We start from the raw sequence: 18,851 nt of genomic DNA, 5'->3' as shown, positions 1-18,851 counted from the left end.
CGCGGGGCGGGGGTGCAGTGCAACCAACCTCGGCGCCGCCGCCGCCGCCTCCCAGGCCCGTTCGGAGCTTCCGGTGGGGCAGCGATGACGACGCCCGGCGGCGGAAGCGCGGGAGGCAGCGCCAGGGTAGATCCCGGCTGCTCGAGCCCGCTCCGTAGGTGGGTTTGTGTGTAAGCGCTCCCCGGATGGAGAAACTGAGGCCCTGACCAGGTTTCCGCCGTCGCGGGTATGTTAGCCCCCTGGTAACTAACACGCTTACATTGCGCTCCTCTCCCTGCCCTGTTCCTGGCATCTAGTGCAGTATTGGGGACACATATCAAGTACTGAGTAAAATGTTCGATGAATAAATGAAAACAGACCTGGAATTTGAACCCCCGTCTCCTGCCTGGAATTCTGCTTGGAGATTGGTTGAGAAGTAACAAACCCCAAGTCTTATCCCTCTTGGATTCCTGCAAAGAACACAGTGCCAGCCTTAGCCAAGCTTACTGGGTTGCCCCAGTCAGTAAAGAGACGGTACAAAGGGATTCCGAAGGCGCTGTGCTCTTACGGCACGGTATTTTAAGAAATTTTTCTTTCTTTCTTTTTTTTTTTTTTATGTTTAAACACACGTAGACACACACACAGCCACTTATTCACCATGAGTCTGTATATACTAATAAAAAATATTACCGAAACTTAGTGTTGGGATAGAATTTTTGTTTTAAAGATAAAACAACCTTTATTTGTGCACACCACTCGTGTGACAAAGGCTCCTTCTCCATCAGACCTGTAGTCCCTCGAGGACTATTGACTGAGGGAGGAGTGAGGCCGCCCACCTTAATGGTTTCCCTTTGTTTTAACTACTCAAAAACTCATTGCTGTGGAGTAGATTCCAAATCATGGTGACCCCATGTGTTACAGAGTAGAGCTGCTCCATAGGGTTTTCTTGGTTGTAGTCTTACTGATGTGTATTGCCAGGCCTTTCTTCTACAGTGCCACTGAGTGGATTCAGATCACCAACCTTTAGGTTAGAAGTTGAGCACAAACTGTTTGTGCCACCTAGGAACCTTTCTTTTTCCCTTGACTCCCAATAGGATCCTAAGAACTGGGAAACATCCTTACTTCTTTGTTTTTGTTTTTCAATCTAGGATATATTTAAGCCTTTCCTCTCCCCACCCCCCCAGCTGAGCTGTTATCTTCCAGCTTCTGACCGATGGGTCTGTGTTGCAGGACAGAGCGTCCTGCTGGGTGAAAGGAGGCCTTGCCAATGGTCAGAGCTGCCCACAGATGAACTGCGTAGCTCTGTGTGTATAAGCGCAGGGTCCCAGGTCCCCACCTGCTTGCCTGTGGACAAGCAGTGGGTCTCCGGGCCCTCCACAAGAGAGCTCCTGTAATCTATGCGAGGTTGAGCAGAGATGGCCTCTGTGGGGCCTTTCAATTCGAAGGAAAAATGATTCAAAGAGTTGACTCTGATTTAAAAATTCATTGAGTCTCAGTCCAACCCATGAAGTGAAGTTTCTCAAGGATTTAGGGCCTAAAAAAGCCATTCTCTGGTCCCTAAAACCATCTCTCCCCCAACTCCTCCTCTCTGCCCGAGGAGGCCAGTTTAAGTGAAAATAACAGGCAACCTGACCTCACTCACTTTATGTACCACATCCTGTTTTCAGATTAATGAGCTCATTTGGTGGAAATTTACCAAAGGAAATAGTTTAATTTTGGAAAGTACCAAAAATTATCTTTAGTCACTCCACTTAGTTTTGGGGGCTCTTAAAATAGAGGGGGCATCACCTGAGGACCTCTGAGCACTCGGGATGGCAAGTCTACAGAAATCGAAAGCCAGAGCCCCATGAGGCTGAACCTGACTCAGAAAGGAAATGAAACCCTTTGGAGACCACTCACTTCTACTGGGTAGGTTTTTTTTTTTTCTAAATATAAATTTAAAAAGAAAAATGGTTCATATGGCTAAAGCCTAAGGTCTGGTGTTTTGAGCATGGGGCTATAATAGAGGAAGAAGAAAGCAGACACAAGAACGTAGGTAATGTGTGAGCCTCTGTGTTCTCTTTTCTCATCCATATCCATTCTCCTCATTCCCAGAGGCATTGAAAGGCTTTCATTCTCCAGTTTTGCCCCAATCTTCCAGCTGTCAGACTAGATACTGAAGTTGCCCACCTGGCCCCATAGCCATTTGAGCTGGTGCCTCCAGCAAGGAGCTATAAGGACTGAATAGCCAGGAGGATCCTGGGTCATTAAGGTCTGTGAGCCATTCCGCATTGAGAGCAGCAGAGCACAAGTGACATCACTGAGACTTGGCCTCTAGGTGTATGACCACCTCCTGGCCTGTCCTGTTTCCTAGAGTGGAGATTTAGAATCCATCCCAGGATGCGGAATAGAAAAAATGGTGATAGCTGACAAAGTCCTGACAGTCTAGTATGGGGTGAAAGGAATTGTGTCTTCCTTCTCTCTGCCGCAGTTTGAAATCTGTAATGACATACCGGAATGAACACTGGACTGGGAGTCAGGAGACTTGTGCTCTGTTGTTGTTTTTCCTGTCACTAAACCAGCTGTTTTGGGGAGAAAAGATAAATAAATGGATGCTTAAGTAGTAATTCAAGAAATGATAGTTCCTAGATTTTTTTTTTGAACAGAAAATGGCCTTGAAGATCATAGAATGCATTACCAAAATCAAACCCGTTGCTATCCAGTCAATTCTGACTCATAGTGACCCTATACGATAGAGTAGAACTGCCCCATAGGATTTCCAAGGAGCTGCTGGTAGATTCAAACTGCCAAACTTTTGATTAGCAGCTGAGCTCTTAACCACTGTGCTACCAGGGCTTCAGAAAGATACAACGGAGTCACTTTTCCCCTCCTCTTGGCACACTCTTAGATTTCACAAGAAGTAGCCTACAGATCGCCTATGTCAAAATCAGTAAAAAAAAATCAGTAGGGATGCTTAATTAATGTTCAGCCCCCTGGACCCCTCCCTGGACCTAGTAAGTAGCAGTCCTTGTTGTTGTTGTTGTTGGGTGACTGCATTAGGTTTTTCAAACTTTGTATTAGCTTTAGGACTTTTTTTTTTTTTCAATATTTCTTCCCATGGAATCCTAATTTGTAAACTAGAGAGAAGCAGAGATGCATTATTAAGCAGATAAGGTGCCTGGAGCCTGTGTACTGAGCTTTACTCCTCCCCACCCTAATCTCCTGGGCTCTAGGGCTACAGTTTGAAAATCACTGACTGTGATCATTAAGTTTGTGTGTTAACTTGGCTGGGCTATGATGCTCAGTGGTTTGGCAGTTATGATGTAGTTTGGTAGTCGTATAATGAGTGATCACCACCATGATGAGATTTAATATAATGTGATCACCTCCATGAAGGGATCTGCTGTGATTAGCCAATCAGTTGAAAGGGAGTTTCCTTGGGGGTGTGGCCTTTATCCAGTATAAGTGGACTTCTTGGCAAGGCTCCTGGGCATTTGCTTCCACTAGATCCTGCAGCTGGCTCCTGTTCATCTGACCTCTAGTTCTTGGGACTTGAGCTAGCAACTTGCTGTCCTGCCTGCTGATCTTGGGATTCGTCGATCTTCACAGCCTGCGAGCAAGAGCATTGCTATATGACCTGCCCATCTTGGGTTCACCAGCCCCTGCAGCTATGTGAATCAGGAGAAGCCTCCATCCTGACCCACGGACTTGGGACATTCCAGTCTCTGCAACCGTGTGAGCCATTTCCTTAATATAAATCTCCCTCTCTATATATTTATATGCTTTACTGATTTTGCTTCTCTAGAGAACCAGCCTAAGACACTGATCTAATGCAACCTTCTCAGGTCCCAGATGTGGAAACTGGGACTCTCTCCATGGCTTGCTCTGTGGCTGTCCCAGCCCATTCCACCGTTTCTCTGACAACTGTGCCTTTACATGTGTTATAGTTTAAGACCCTGATAGCTAAAAGTTTTGGAGAAAGGAGAGATTACCCTGGGGTGTAATTAAATCTGGGGTGTGGGTTGGGGGAGGCAGACCAGACTAGCACCTAAAGGACTGGAGGATTGGGACCCATGGTTTTGGTAAAAATAACAATGATAATAATAGCAACTGCTTTTTATTTAATGTCAGACACTGCTCTAAGCACATTGCATACATTGCTCTGTTTAATTTTTATGCCATCACCAGGAAGTGGTGAAAAAATAGATCAACTTGGATCTTCTCTGATTGAAGAAGGGAGTTGTCCCCACTCAGTGAAACCCAAGGGTATAGTTTGAAAATCGTCCCATCCAATTTGAATCCCTTCTCTGATACCTAAGTCAAATGCTTGCCTGGGACTTCTTAAATACAAAATGGAATGGGGACCTCATTACCTCCTTGGGCAACATGTTCCGTATTTAGACAGCTCTGAATGGAATCATATTCTTCCTTGGGTCCAGCTGAACTTGGCTTCCCGGTAACTTTCACCAATGGGTCTCAGTCCCGCCTGATTAGAGGTGCTGTCTGCCTCTTTCCGCTAGGGCAGCCCTTCTAAGATCTGACAACAGGGCCCATTCTTCCTCTACTGGGCTCTTCTCCATGCTAAACAACTCCAGTTGCTCAAATATTCCTCCTATGACACAGTTTCTAATCCCTCCTCCATCCTGTCATCCTTTTCCTTTTACCCTACACATATTTACTGTCCACCTATAATCTCTTGGGTAGTAAGCAAGGCCCTAAGATGATAGCCATGAATGAGACAGACAAGGTTCCTAGTCTGAGGACGGTCAAAACCTAGAGTAGGAAGATGGATGATAAGCAAGTGAATGAATCTGGTCAGCTAGTGACAGCATTGGGCATACTCCTGTTTGTCAGTAACCCTTAATATGTAGAGCCCAGAATGGGACTACTTACTCTCTCTACTTATAAATACCAAACGTTCCCATGTTTGCCCCTATTTTCTTTCTTTTCATTGCCAGCAGCATGTTTTGTCCTTACATATTCACAGCTTGTGTTTAGTAACAGTTAGTGGACAGCTTTCCTGTTCAAATCATCTTAATCTCTTCTGATAACTTCTGGTTCCTGAACTAGGAAATTTAATTAAACAGGCGATTACAGCTATCAGTAATCTACTAGATGAGAAGACCAAATGGTACTGGATTCTTCAACTCACATTCAGTATCTCCTTTGTGGTACCTTATGCACAACTGACATCAAAAACAAAGAAATACACCAAATGATTTTGTAAAAGCTGTCGCCTGTCATGGAGCCCTGATGGCACAGTGGTTAAGAGCTCAGGCTGCTAACCAAAAGATTGGCAGTTTGAATCCACCAGTCACTCCTTGGAAACCCTATGGGGCAGTTCTACTCTGTTCTATTGGGTTGCTATGAGTGGGAATAGACGACGGCAACTTTAAAAAAAAAATTTTTAATGGCCTATCGTGCATTTTCTGCTTTAATTGTTTCTGTTAATCTTGGGCCTTGTTATCTTTTTTTTTTTTATTAACTTTTATTAAGCTTCAAGTGAACGTTTACAAATCCAATCAGTCTGTCACATATAAGTTTACATACATCTTACTCCGTACTCCCACTTGCTCTCCCCCTATTGAGTCAGCCCTTTCAGTCTCTCCTTTCGTGACAATTTTGCCAGCTTCCCTCTCTCTCTATCTTCCCATCCCCCCTCCAGACAAGAGTTGCCAACACAATCTCAAGTGTGCACCTGATATAATTAGCTCACTCTTCATCAGCATCTCTCTCCCACCCGCTGACCAGTCCCTTTCATGTCTGATGGGTTGTCTTCGGGGATGGTTCCTGTCCTGTGCCAACAGAAGGTCTGGGGAGCATGGCCGCTGGGATTCCTCTAGTCTCAGTCAGACCATTAAGTATGGTCTTTTTATGAGAATTTGGGGTCTGCATCCCACTGATCTCCTGTTCCCTCAGGAGTTCTCTGTTGTGCTCCCTGTCAGGGCAGTCATCGATTGTGGCCGGGCACCAACTAGTTCTTCTGGTCTCAGGATGATGTAGGACTCTGGTTCATGTGGCCCTTTCTGTCTCTTGGGCTCTTAGTTGTCGTGTGACCTTGGTGTTCTTCATTTTCCTTTGCTCCAGGTGGGTTGAGACCAATTGATGCATCTTAGATGGCCGCTTGTTAGCATTTAAGACCCCAGACGCCACATTTCAAAGTGGGATGCAGAATGTTTTCATAATAGAATTATTTTGCCAATTGACTTAGAAGTCCCCTCAAACCATGTTCCCCAGACCCCCGCCCCTGCTCCGCTGACCTTTGAAGCATTCATTTTATCCCGGAAACTTCTTTCCTTTTGGTCCAGTCCAATTGAGCTGACCTTCCATGTATTGAGTGTTGTCTTTCCCTTCACCCAAAGCAGTTCTTATCTACTGATTAATCAATAAAAAACCCTCTCCCTCCCTCCCTCCCTCCCCCCTTCGTAACCACAAAAGTATGTGTTCTTCTCAGTTTTTACTATTTCTCAAGATCTTATAATAGTGGTCTTATACGATATTTGTCCTTTTGCCTCTGACTAATTTCACTCAGCATAATGCCTTCCAGGTTCCTCCATGTCATGAAATGTTTCACAGATTCGTCACTGTTCTTTATCGATGCGTAGTATTCCATTGTGTGAATATACCACAATTTATTTACCCATTCATCCATTGATGGACACCTTGGTTGCTTCCAGCTTTTTGCTATTGTAAACAGAGCTGCAATAAACACGGGCGTGCATATATCTGTTTGTGTGAAGGCTCTTGTGTCTCTAGGGTATATTCCGAGGAGTGGGATTTCTGGGTTGTATGGTAGTTCTATTTCTAACTGTTTAAGATAACGCCAGATAGATTTCCAAAGTGGTTGTACCATTTTACATTCCCACCAGCAGTGTATAAGAGTTCCAATCTCTCCGCAGCCTCTCCAACATTTATTATTTTGTGTTTTTTGGATTAATGCCAGCCTTGTTGGTGTGAGATGGAATCTCATCGTGGTTTTAATTTGCATTTCTCTAATGGCTAATGATCGAGAGCATTTTCTCATGTATCTGTTGGCTGCCTGAATATCTTCTTTAGTGAAATATGTGTTCATATCCTTTGCCCACTTCTTGATTGGGTTGTTTGTCTTTTTGTGGTTGAGTTTTGACAGAATCATGTAGATTTTAGAGATCAGGCGCTGGTCGGAGATGTCATAGCTGAAAATTCTTTCCCAGTCTGTAGGTGGTCTTTTTACTCTTTTGGTGAAGTCTTTAGATGAGCATAGGTGTTTGATTTTTAGGAGCTCCCAGCTATCGGGTTTCTCTTCATCATTTTTGGTAATGTTTTGTATTCTGTTTATGCCCTGTATTAGGGCTCCTAGGGTTGTCCCTATTTTTTCTTCCATGATCTTTATCGTTTTAGTCTTTATGTTTAGGTCTTTGATCCACTTGGAGTTAGTTTTTGTGCATGGTGTGAGGTATGGGTCCTGTTTCATTCTTTTGCAAATGGATATCCAGTTATGCCAGCACCATTTGTTAAAAAGACTATCTTTTCCCCAATTAACTGACATTGGTCCTTTGTCAAATATCAGCTGCTCATACGTGGATGGATTTATATCTGGGTTCTCAATTCTGTTCCATTGGTCTATGTGCCTGTTGTTGTACCAGTACCAGGCTGTTTTGACTACTGTGGCTGTATAATAGGTTCTGAAATCAGGTAGAGTGAGGCCTCCCACTTTCTTCTTCTTTTTCAGTAATGCTTTGCTTATCCGGGGCTTCTTTCCCTTCCATATGAAATTGGTGATTTGTTTCTCTATCCCCTTAAAATATGACATTGGAATTTGGATCGGAAGTGCGTTATATGTATAGATGGCTTTTGGTAGAATAGACATTTTTACTATGTTAAGTCTTCCTATCCATGAGCAAGGTATGTTTTTCCACTTAAGTATATCCTTTTGAATTTCTTGTAGTAGAGCTTTGTAGTTTTCTTTGTATAGGTCTTTTACATCCTTGGTAAGATTTATTCCTAAGTATCTTATCTTCTTGGGGGCTACTGTGAATGGTATTGATTTGGTTATTTCCTCTTCGGTGTTCTTTTTGTTGATGTAGAGGAATCCAAGTGATTTTTGTATGTTTATTTTATAACCTGAGACTCTGCCAAACTCTTCTATTAGTTTCAGTAGTTTTCTGGAGGATTCCTTAGGGTTTTCTGTGTATAAGATCATGTCATCTGCAAATAGTGATAACTTTACTTCCTCCTTGCCAATCCGGATACCCTTTATTTGGGCCTTGTTATCTTATTATAACTTCTAAAAGTCTGGTGTTGCTACTTGTGAAATTCCTTCTTTCACCAGCTCTAGAAACAAAGGCTCCCCCAAAGATAGGCACAGTGGGCCTCTAGGGCCTTTTGCTGGGTTACATAATTATTGCAGTTCCTTCTCACTTACTTAACCTTAGTGAGGCTTGGATTCCCTTGGTTGTTGGCCAGTGTAGAAAAGAATAACTCAGTGTTGTAGCTCACCAACAGTCAACATCTGGCTGAGGAGGGAGGCAGACTGGTAGTCCTCATCTCAAGCTACCTTATCCCTATCCTCAGACTCAGCCTGAGAGAAAAATCAGGAGTGGAAAGAGTTCTTACTTGGACTCAAGTGATCTGCACCGCTGTTGACTGCGAGGCTTTCGGGAAAGTCCTTCCTGTCCTTGGGCCTCATTCTTCTTACCTGCAAAGTGGAAGCATGATCTCAGAGGAATTCTTCAGCGTGAACCATTTAATCAATCGCTAAAACTTTAGTCATTCACACCCTGGTGCTGGGCAAAAGGTACAGCTCTCCCTGCCTGTCAAGAGGCTGCTCTCTGCATCTGGTGGCACCAGGAATCACTGTAACAGATGCTGGAAGCTTCCACGAGAGGCCTGGTCTTTTTGAACTCCAAACTGTTTTTTTTTTTTTTTTCTTAGGAACGCTGTGTAAAAAACCTCTGCTGATAGATTTCTTTCAGAGCTCAATGCAGACAATTCCCTAGCACAAGCCAAGACCTGGGAAGTGGGAATGTGGGATGGGAGCTAAGAGGCTTAGAACCAGGGCTACAGCCCTCACTTCCACAAAGAATGCCCATGCTGGGACCAGGAGAGTTGTGAATATGGTGGTATTGGTGTTGCTCATTGCTCCCCTCCTTGTCTTACAAAAGGGGAAACAGGGCCCAGAGAGAGGAATGAGCTTGCACAGCAGGTCAGGGGAGGACTAAGTCCTCTATGTTCTGGTGTTCTTGTCCCAAAATGCCTCCATAATGCCCTGTCCTTGGTGCCCAGCTTATATCTTGGACCCAGTGAGGACCCAGTAAATGTCTATTAAGAGGTACTGACTTGCCATCATGAGAGGTTCCAGGGATATTAGGAATATATCAGTTTTTTTTTTTTTTACCCTTCACACCTATGGATTCTCAAAATGTATTTAACAAATAAGTTTTTAGCTTCTACCATAAGACTATTGCTCAGTTTTTAAGAACCACAGCATATACATATAGCAGAATTTTCTGTGATCTTTGTCTTAATTATTTTAGAACTGTACATAAGGCATTTTCTTAAATGCAAAGTAAAATAGACGACAGTCTGTTTAACAGCTGTCCTTGGTTAATATCTTCTGTAGCCAGTTTCTGGCTACAAAGCCAGAGCGTCTTGGGAAGGGCCCACAGCTCTCCCCAGCCCCTCTGAGAGCTGAAATTGGAGCTGCCTGAGGGAGCCGTGGGGCCCTGGCACCAGCCCCGGCCCAGCCCTGCTTCTCCTTTCACAGAGAGTGTGTCTGCACACAAGCCCTCCCGAACCAGTTGGAACCCCTCCAAGGACAGACCTGGAGAACAGCCAGAAGGGAGGGTGCTCCTGGGAAGGACATCTATGGGGAATCAGAGACTGTGGCATGCAGGCATACACATGCAAATGCTTGCAGGATGCCCAGATCTTTCAAGGTTTCAGAAGAAACTGGAGTCTGGATTTTTATATGAAATTTCTCGATTTTTAGAACACTCCATGAGCCAAAAACTAAAACCAAACCAAACAAGCAACCCCACAAACCATATCTTTGGACCACCAGTTGTGACCTCTGATGTTATTGTTGTTGTTAGGTGCCATTGAGTCGGTTCTGACTCATAGCAACCCTGTGTACAACAGAACAAAACCCTACCCGGTCCTGCACCATCCTCACAATTGTTGTTATGCTTAAGCCTGTTGTTGCAGCAATGTGTCAGTCCATCTCATGGAGAGTCTTCCTCTTTTTTGTTGACCCTCTACTTTACCAAGCATGATGTCCTCCAGGGACTGATCTCTGATAGAGCCTAAAAAAAAAAAAAAAAAAACCAAACCCGTTGCCATTGAGTTGATTCCAACTCATAGCCACCCTATAAGGCAGAGTAGAACTGCCCCATTGAGTTTCCAAGGAGCAGCTGGTAAATTGAACTGCTGACCTTTTGGTTAGCAGCCAAGCTTTTAACCACCGCACCACCAGTGCCCCCATATGTAACTCACCTATACTGTACTGTACACATCTGCTTGTCCAGTGCTGACCCCTGTGTACATGTGATAAGGCAATCATTGGACATTTATACTAAGTGCTTTACACACAGTATGTCCTTGCCCTAGGATATAGTTTTAATATTTTCATTTTCTACATAAGAATGTCTCCAAGGTCATGTAGCCAGTGGGTACTGGATTCGAATCCTGGGCTGCCTGACCGTAAAGTTGGTGTCCTGAAGTGCTACAGAAACAGTCTGCCAGATGCCTGTTTTCTGTATTGAAATTGCTTGCTAATTTGCTTCCCTCACTAAACTCCTTGAGTTCAGGGTCAGTTACCTATCATCTAGCATTGTACCCAGTGGAGCCTAGGAGATGCTCAATAAATTATTGAATTGTAGCCAGAGGCACACACAAATACATGTACAAAGGCACATGGAAACCCATGCACTATGCCCCACTGTGTCCAAGAACATGTGCTGTGCCCACACTCTTACTCGCACATATATACCCCCACCGCCCACCTCCCAGGATACAGGAAGCTGAACTGGGCCTCCCTAAGTGCCCCCAGCTACCCCCTACCAGCCTCGCCCAAGCCTTCACAAATAGTTTCCTGGAAATCTTGAGACAGCTGTGGTGTTCTTTTTCCTTAACTGAAGAAATAACTCAGCAGTTTTGTTTTTCAAAGTCTGGGACTCAAAAACCTGGAATCCTTTCTTTATTTTTTCCAGTAGCGTTTTACTTGGCTCACTGCCCTTACCCCAGCTTTGGCCAGGAGGTTATACTCAGAGCACCCTCTGTTGGGCACTGTTCTCCCTACCTAATGGGCAGTTGCAGAGGGGAGGGAGGGCATCTATCTTAGAAGTGCCTGCTTTACAGGTGGGAAAACTGAGTCAGACCGTGGCAACAAGGAGAGGTTGGGGATATGGGGTCATTCTAAGTTTCTGCCAGTGTGCATTACTAGTAGCAATTTTATTATTTTTTCATTGTTGAAAATAATAAAAGGAGAAGTAGCTTCCAGAGCTCATCTACAGCAGCAGAAGTCCCTCCCTCTGCTCTCCCTGGGGCCTGTGTGCAGGGCAGATGACAAAGGTTTGGGAACCCTGTCACCTAGGATGTCCAGCACATTTAATAGGTGAGGAAACTGAGACACAGAGATGTTGGGGGAATGGATGTGCCTTAGTCATCTAGTGCTGCTGTAACAGAAATACTGCAAGTGGATGGCTTTAACACAGAGAAATTAATTTTCTCACAGACTAGTAGGCTAGAAGTCCAAATTCAGGGCATCAGCTCCAGGGGAAGGCTTTCTCTCTCTGTCAGCTCTGGCGGAAGGTCCTTCTCATCAGTCTTCCCCTGGACTAGGAGCTTCTCCATGCAGGAACCCTGGGTCCAAAGGACGCGCTCCCATCTTGGCCCTGGTTTCTTCATGGTATGATGTGCCCCATGCCTGTCTGCTCACTTCTCTCTTCTATATCTCAAAAGAGATTAGCTTAAGACACAATCTACTCTTGAAGATCTCATCAACATAACTGCTGCTAATCCATCTCATTAATATCAGAGTGGTAGGATTTACAACACATAGGAAAATATATAGATGACAAAATGGTGGACAATCACATAGCACTGGGAATCATGGCCTAGCCAAATTGATACACATATTTTTGGGGGACACAATTCAGTCCATGACTGGGTGGGGGTAATATTTACCTTTCACTAGTTACATTCACAATTATCTTCTCATTTAATCTTACAGTAACCATGTTGGGCAGGTGATTTTTTTTTTCTTTTTTCAGTACTTTAGATGAAGGTTTGCAGAACAAATTAGTTTCTTATTAAGTACTTAATACACATATTGTTTTGTGACATTGGTTGCCAACCCCATGATGTGTCCACACTCTCCCCTTCTCAACCTTGGGTTCCCTGTTACCAGCTTTCCTGTCCCCTCCTGCCTTCTCATCCTTACCCCTGGGCAGGTATGCCCATTAAGTCTCATTTTGTTTTATGGGCCTGCAAATCTTTAGCTGAAGGGTGAATCTCAAGAGTGACTTCAGTACTGAGTTAAAAAGTGTGTCCAGGGGCCATACCCTCAGGGTTTCTCCAGTCTCTGTTAGACCAGTAAGTCCGGTCTTTTTTTGTGAGTTAGAATTTTGTTCTACATTTTTCTCCAGCTCTGTCTGGTACCCTCTATTGTGATCCCGTCAGAGTAGTCAGTGGTGGTAGCTGGGCACCATGTAGTTATGCTGGACTCAGTCTGGTGGATGCTGTGGTAGTCCTGGTCCATTAGTCCTTTGGACTAATCTTTCCCTTGTATCTTTGGCTTTCTTCATTCTCCGTTGCTCCGGATGGGGTGAGGCCAGTGGAGTATCTTAGATGGCCACCTACAAGCTTTTAAGACCCCAGATGACACTCATCAAAGTAGGATGTAGAACATTTCCTTTATAAACTATATTATGTCAATTGAGCTAGATGTCTGCGGCAGATGATTTTGATTCTATTTTAGAGATTAAGGCAGAGTGGCTCAGTGAGTGTTCAAGATCAGAAAGGCAAGAGGAAGAATTGGGATTTGAACCCAAATCTGCTGTTTTCTTGGCTTTGTAGTCTACTGAATTTTTCCCATTTGGCCCCAGGTCTGAATTCAGTGGGGCCCAGAGTAGAGTCATCATGGGTGAACTCATCAGGAGGCAAGGGCTCTACAGTCTGCTGTTTAGAAAGGGAAGCCTGTCTCTTTGGCTTCTTCCAGTGTGCAACAGTTGGGCCATAGGGAAATGGGTCAGACAGCCCCATCAGACTTTTGAAGCCGAGGCCCCCATGGTAGGAGCAGGGTCCTGGGACTGGCAGCTGCACCAAGTCTCCTTAACTAACAGTATAAACAGGGTTGAATGTCTTAGTAAACTGAACACACACTCAAGGGGCCAAAAGGTAGGAGTTTCCTGGAAAAGAAGTCAAGTCTAAGAAGGTTTTTGTTTTTAATGGGGCCCTGGTTAATGACTCAAGGAAATGAAGAACATGTTTCACCAAGAGTTAGTCCCTGCCCTCCCCAATCCATCCCTCATTCTGCTGTTCAGAAAGTTCTAAAATGCCCCACTTCCTGCAGGAAAAAGTCTAAACCCCTTATCTGGTTAATTTTTGGTCTGCCTTGATCTTAGTTCTCACTTGTCCCATTTAAACAAACCATCCAGACAGCCCTATACATGCCCCCCTTGATTCCCAGCTCTGGGTGTTTGCTTACATTATTTTCTCTCCCTGAATGGTTTGATTTCAGCTTATCCAAATCTTAGTCATTCTTTTAAGACCCAGCTCAGATGTCACCTTCTCCATGGAGCCTTCTCTGCTGTGCACAGCAGGAACTATCCTACCTTGTGTTAAGCTGGTGGTGCATATTCTAACTCCCCTAACAGAGTGAAAACAGTGTTGGATTCATCCTTGATTCCCCCAAATGGCTGTGAGTGTTGTGTGTGTGTGTACGCACATGCATGTTATACCACCCAGCAGTATGGTGCCATATATAGGAAGGGTCCTGAGACCCTTGGCACTGTCATTAAGAGATTAGGGTTGGATGAAGATTTTGTTGGAGAGAGCTCATGATATACTGTGCTTCTCCCTTTTCAAGTCAAGAGAGAGCGGCTTCATGGAGTCTACTGAGAGAGCTCAATACATGCCTATGGTAGTTTGGGGGTGGGGGATAACAGGGGATTGGCATCTGATTGCCACCCAAGAAATCTAAAGGGTAAGAGATGGGCACCACCTTAGACAAACAAGACATAGGAGAGGTGGCTCTGGTAGGATCAGTCTGAACTCCCAAAGTTGGCCTGGGCAAAGGATACACGTTTCCCACTGACTGGGTATGCACCTGAAGGGCTGATGTGAAGGCCTCTTAAGTTCTGCCCAATAGAAGGGACAAAGCGAAGGTACTGCTGGATCCCTTGGGCTGCTGAAGGAGTAAACAATGGGCTACAGGGTAGTGTAACACCTGCGTAAGGGTGAGAGGGCCTCAGAGATTGGGGTGAGTGTTTCTGAAAAACCCTCAGGTGTGCTCACACAAGAGTCAGTTTTAAAGCCCTGCCATGCCCATGAAGTAGGGAGCCACCTTACAGCAGCATTGGTCAGGTAAGAGCTCTCCTCTTCCCTTTCCTCTGTGTCTCCACCCTACCCGACTCTTCAGCCCTGGAGAGGTCAGAAGTCACAGTTGGTACACTGGGGAGGGAGATCTGGGGGAAGAAGCAGCTGCCCTTGCCCCCTTCCTATGCTATAGGGGTATTCACAGAGGGTCACTTTTTGGGTGATTTACTGAGACTGGTCCTCCACGTTATACCTAGTTCCTACCACTTAACATGGCTAGCACCCCAATGTCTCCAAGACAGCAGCCCCCTTGCCTCCAGGGACTGGAGTCCTGCTCTTGAATTTTGGCTGCACATTTCAGACCCTGGCTTACTCTCTATCAGATCACCATGGGCCCAAATCCCCAGTCTCATACTTTTCTCACCTGCTAGGCTCCCCACTCATTACTTCTTGCCTTTTAGCCCTCCTTGATGCTGGCACAATGCCAGCATTTGCCCCAGGCCATGCCTTACTGTTTCCTCAGGTTATGCTTTACTTTTGCCAAGGTCAGCTCTTCCAGGAAGTCTTTCTTGCTTAACTCTTCTTCCTTTTGACACTCTAGACCTTGTTATTCCAGGTCCAAGAATCAGCACCATAGGCATAACCCAGGAGATGCAGAATCTCAGGCTCCACCCCAGACCTACAGAATCAGAATCTGCATTTTAAGAAGTCCTAAACAATGCTTCTTAAACTTTAATGTGCCTATAAGTTTCTTGGAGATCTTGTTAAAATATAGACTTCTAGGCTACACTCCAGAATTTGGGCTTCTAGCCTTCAGAACTGTGAGACAATACACTTTGATTGTTTTAAGCTGTGTAGTATATGGTAATTTGTTATGGCAGCCCGAGGACACGAATACAGTGCCCCATTACCTCCCCTTTTTTCATAAGATGCCTTGCTCCCCTGACCCTCTGCTTTCCCTGCCCCCAGAATACTTCAGTCTGTACTCCTGCAACCATCCTGCAAGGCCTTGTACATAATTACCCTCAACTTAGGTGCTGGGACCAGACCTGAGGATTTCCATTCCTAAGAGGCTCCAAGGCGATGCTGATGCAGCTGTTGGGAGTCCACACTTTGGTAGCGATGTTCTAAGACTGGCAGCCTCCAGAACCACAGGGTTGAACTCTAATAGGGGGATTTTAGGTACTGGGTAAGACTTTTTTTTAAAAAAAAAAGTTAGCCTTTCCTGAATCTTTTGAAAGCTCAAAAGGTAGTCTCTGTCTGGATTTCTTAGCACAAAGATAAGTTTTGATTATTAATGGTATTTCCACATTTGTTCAAAATTCTGCACTTTAAGAGTTCTAACACTTGCTTGATCTTATTTCATCCTTGCAACAACCCTTTGCGTTAGGCTGAGAGAAGTTATTACCTAATTTTCAAAAGAAAGGACTGAGGTACACAGAGTTAAGAGAGTTAGAAATCACATAGCCAGTTAGCTGTCATTGGCTATCAGAGATTGACAATCCTTACAACCCTTCAAGATTGATAATGCTACTCCCACTTTATAGATAGGCAGATTGAGGCTTGATGAGGTTAGAGCTTTCCCAAGGCTCTCTGTCTCACAGTTTAGTATCTTCTTTATATTGCTTCCCTTGAATGAAAACCCTTTCTTAGTCTCTTTGCACACACACACACACACATCCCTTAACCAAACGAATTGGGCCATTTTAATTTCCACACTAGGGATTTAATTAGTAAACAGGCCAAATTTGGCCTTGGTCTTTTGCCTTTAGAGGTGAAAGGAGGTGGTCAGAGGAGCCAGAATGATGGCCAGCCCTGCCCCCAAGGCCCCAGCAGATTCAGGAAACCTCTTTTCTGCTATCTCCTCCTACTCTGGCCATATCTCTTTTCTATCCCTCTTCCTCTATTCTCAGAAAACTACAGTTCAATCCTAGTTATATACATTATCTCGTTTAAGTCTCATAGAAACCTTCCAAGGTGCGGATTATTATTACTCCCATTTGCCAGATGGAAAACAAAGGCTTAACGAAGTAAGGTAGATGGTTTTCTGATTTCTCTCAGATCTGGAAGTCATCTAAGCCAACCTCCCACGTTGAATTGTCACTGCAACATGCTTGCACGGGGGTGGCTGGACTCTGCTTGAACGTCCGCAGTGGTTGGGAATTCTGTACCTTCTGGGGAACCGAGTCTATCATTGAAAAGCTCTGGCTATAAGAAATTACAGGGAGAAAATGTGTTTCTCTGAAACTTCCACTCATTTGTGTGGTGGAAAGAACACTGGGCTTAGTGTCAGAGCCTTGGGCTCGCATCCCAGCCGTTCCACTTAACAGCACTGTAACCACTGGCAAGCGCTCCTCAGACCTCGGGTTCCCAGGTGCAAATGAAGGATTTGGATGAGATGAGTTCTAGGTCCTTTCTGGTTTGGACATTTTAGGATTGTGTAATTCATGATCGTGTACGTAACATACACGTATCTGATTATATTGATGGGAACGGTAAACGACTGGACACTGTGTTCCAAGGGACGGATCTGTTTCTGCCAACATGTCTGTCAAGGTGGGGACCCTGCCAGCTGAGAAGAATCCAGAGAGTTTTTAGAAATGGAGTTCTCCTCTTGCCTTAAAATCCCCTCCCTTCCCCTCCTCTTCCCCGTTCCTGTTCCTCCCTCCCTCCCTCCTTCCTTCCCTCCCTCCCTCCCATCCTCCCTCCTTCCCTTCCTCCTTCCCTCCAAGACATAAAGGAGTATTTTACTCTGCCAATCAAAATGAAAGATCATGTCTGACAATTTTTCTCACCACATTAAACGTGCAGAATCCGTCTCTTTCCAGGAATAGGGAAAACACATGAAAATATGAGTCCGAGTTGCTTTGTGTCTCTGCAAACCTTTCCGAGTTGCCTGCTAAATTCCCAAAAGGGGTTTTCAATCATGAGGTCCATGCTGAGCTTTCATGGGGGCCTCTGAAATAGTATGAAAATATGTGCATTGTGCGTATATGTGCATTTTTCTGGGAAAAAGGGTCTGTGAAAAGGAAGAGCAGCCCTTGACCACTGGGAGCTAGACTGACACTATCAGCTAGACCTCGGTGTTGCTAGGAGCTGGCCTGGTACTCAGAGCCAGGATGTCATGTTCTCTGTGTCTGATACTGTAGAACACCAACATCAGACAAAATGGATCAAGATACAAAGGACTATAATCATGTTTGAGCAGAGAATAAAACAAGAACGTTGTCCAAACCACAAAAATGATCAAACACCTCCCTTTCTTGACTAATGTGAATGTCTGCTGCTGCTTTTCCTCCCAGTTAGATAAGAATTAAGACACTCAACAATCTGATTACCTCTGCTTCTGACAGCTCCCAATCTAGAACAAAGCCCACTTCCTTGAACCCTCCCCAAAATAATCTACCACAAGCACAAATTCTATAATGTTGTGTGCCATTATATCAATTCCAACTCATAGCAACCCCATGTGACAGAGTAGAACTGCCCCATAGGGTTTTCCTGGTTGTAATCTTTGTGGAAGCACATTGCTAGTTCTTTCTCCCACAGAGCTTCTGGGTAGGTTCAAACCACCAAACTTTTGGTTAGCAGCCAGGTGCTTAACCATTGTGCCACCAAACCAAAACCAAACCAAACTCACTGTTGTCGAGTCGATTCCGACTCATAGTAACCCTATAGGACAGAGTATAACTGCCCCACAGAGTTTCCAAGGAGCGCCTGGCGGATTTGAAATGCTGACCTCTTGGTCAGCAGCTGTAGTGCTTAACCACTACGCCACCAGGGTTTCCATTGTGCCACCAGGGCTCCTTAAATCCTATAAGTCCTTTCTAACACTCCACTGAGAAGCCCCATGGTTCCAATGGTGTATGTTATCTCTCAGTTGCAAAGAGTAAACTAATTTTGTTTAATTGCAGGTGTTCCCAGCTGTGCTGACTGGGGGTCATTGATAGGTCCATGCTTTCATCAGATTCTGAAAAGGATCTGAATGTGGCTGGAGAGAATCCCACAACTCATGCTGACTAGTCCCACTTTAATTCATGACCAGAAACCTGAAGACGACCCTTAACACTGAGAGGCAGTTATATTACAAGTCCCTAGGTTGTTCCTTCTCCCTGTCTTCTAGACAACAATCTTACCCCTCCCCTCATCTCTCCAATACTTCTCCCCATCTCCCACTCAGGAAGATGAGAAAGCTGAGAAATGAATTTCCCTCATCCCATTTCTTTGCTCCCGTTTGTAACAAAACTGCTTAAATGAGTTGTCCATACTCTGTCTTCAAATCTTCTCCATCTACCCTTAAACCCAATCAGGTCATTCCTACTACTCCAACTAGACTGTTTTGTAAAGGTCATCAGTGGCCTCTATTGCTAATTCCA

At 44.7% G+C, this 18,851-nt stretch overlaps 1 long non-coding RNA gene across 1 annotated transcript; it reads left to right on the top strand.

Moving 5' to 3' along the window:
* The first annotated feature begins 50 nt into the window (after positions 1-50).
* On the top strand, positions 51-4,170 carry LOC135232450 (uncharacterized). Its single transcript, XR_010323038.1, has 2 exons — positions 51-1,887; positions 3,466-4,170. It is a non-coding gene; the product is annotated as an uncharacterized LOC135232450 (long non-coding RNA).
* The last annotated feature ends 14,681 nt before the right edge of the window (positions 4,171-18,851 follow it).

The sequence above is a fragment of the Loxodonta africana genome, chromosome 9, assembly GCF_030014295.1.
Source record: "Loxodonta africana isolate mLoxAfr1 chromosome 9, mLoxAfr1.hap2, whole genome shotgun sequence".
Classification (NCBI taxonomy): domain Eukaryota; kingdom Metazoa; phylum Chordata; class Mammalia; order Proboscidea; family Elephantidae; genus Loxodonta; species Loxodonta africana.
This window is presented reverse-complemented; position numbering and strand designations above follow the sequence as displayed.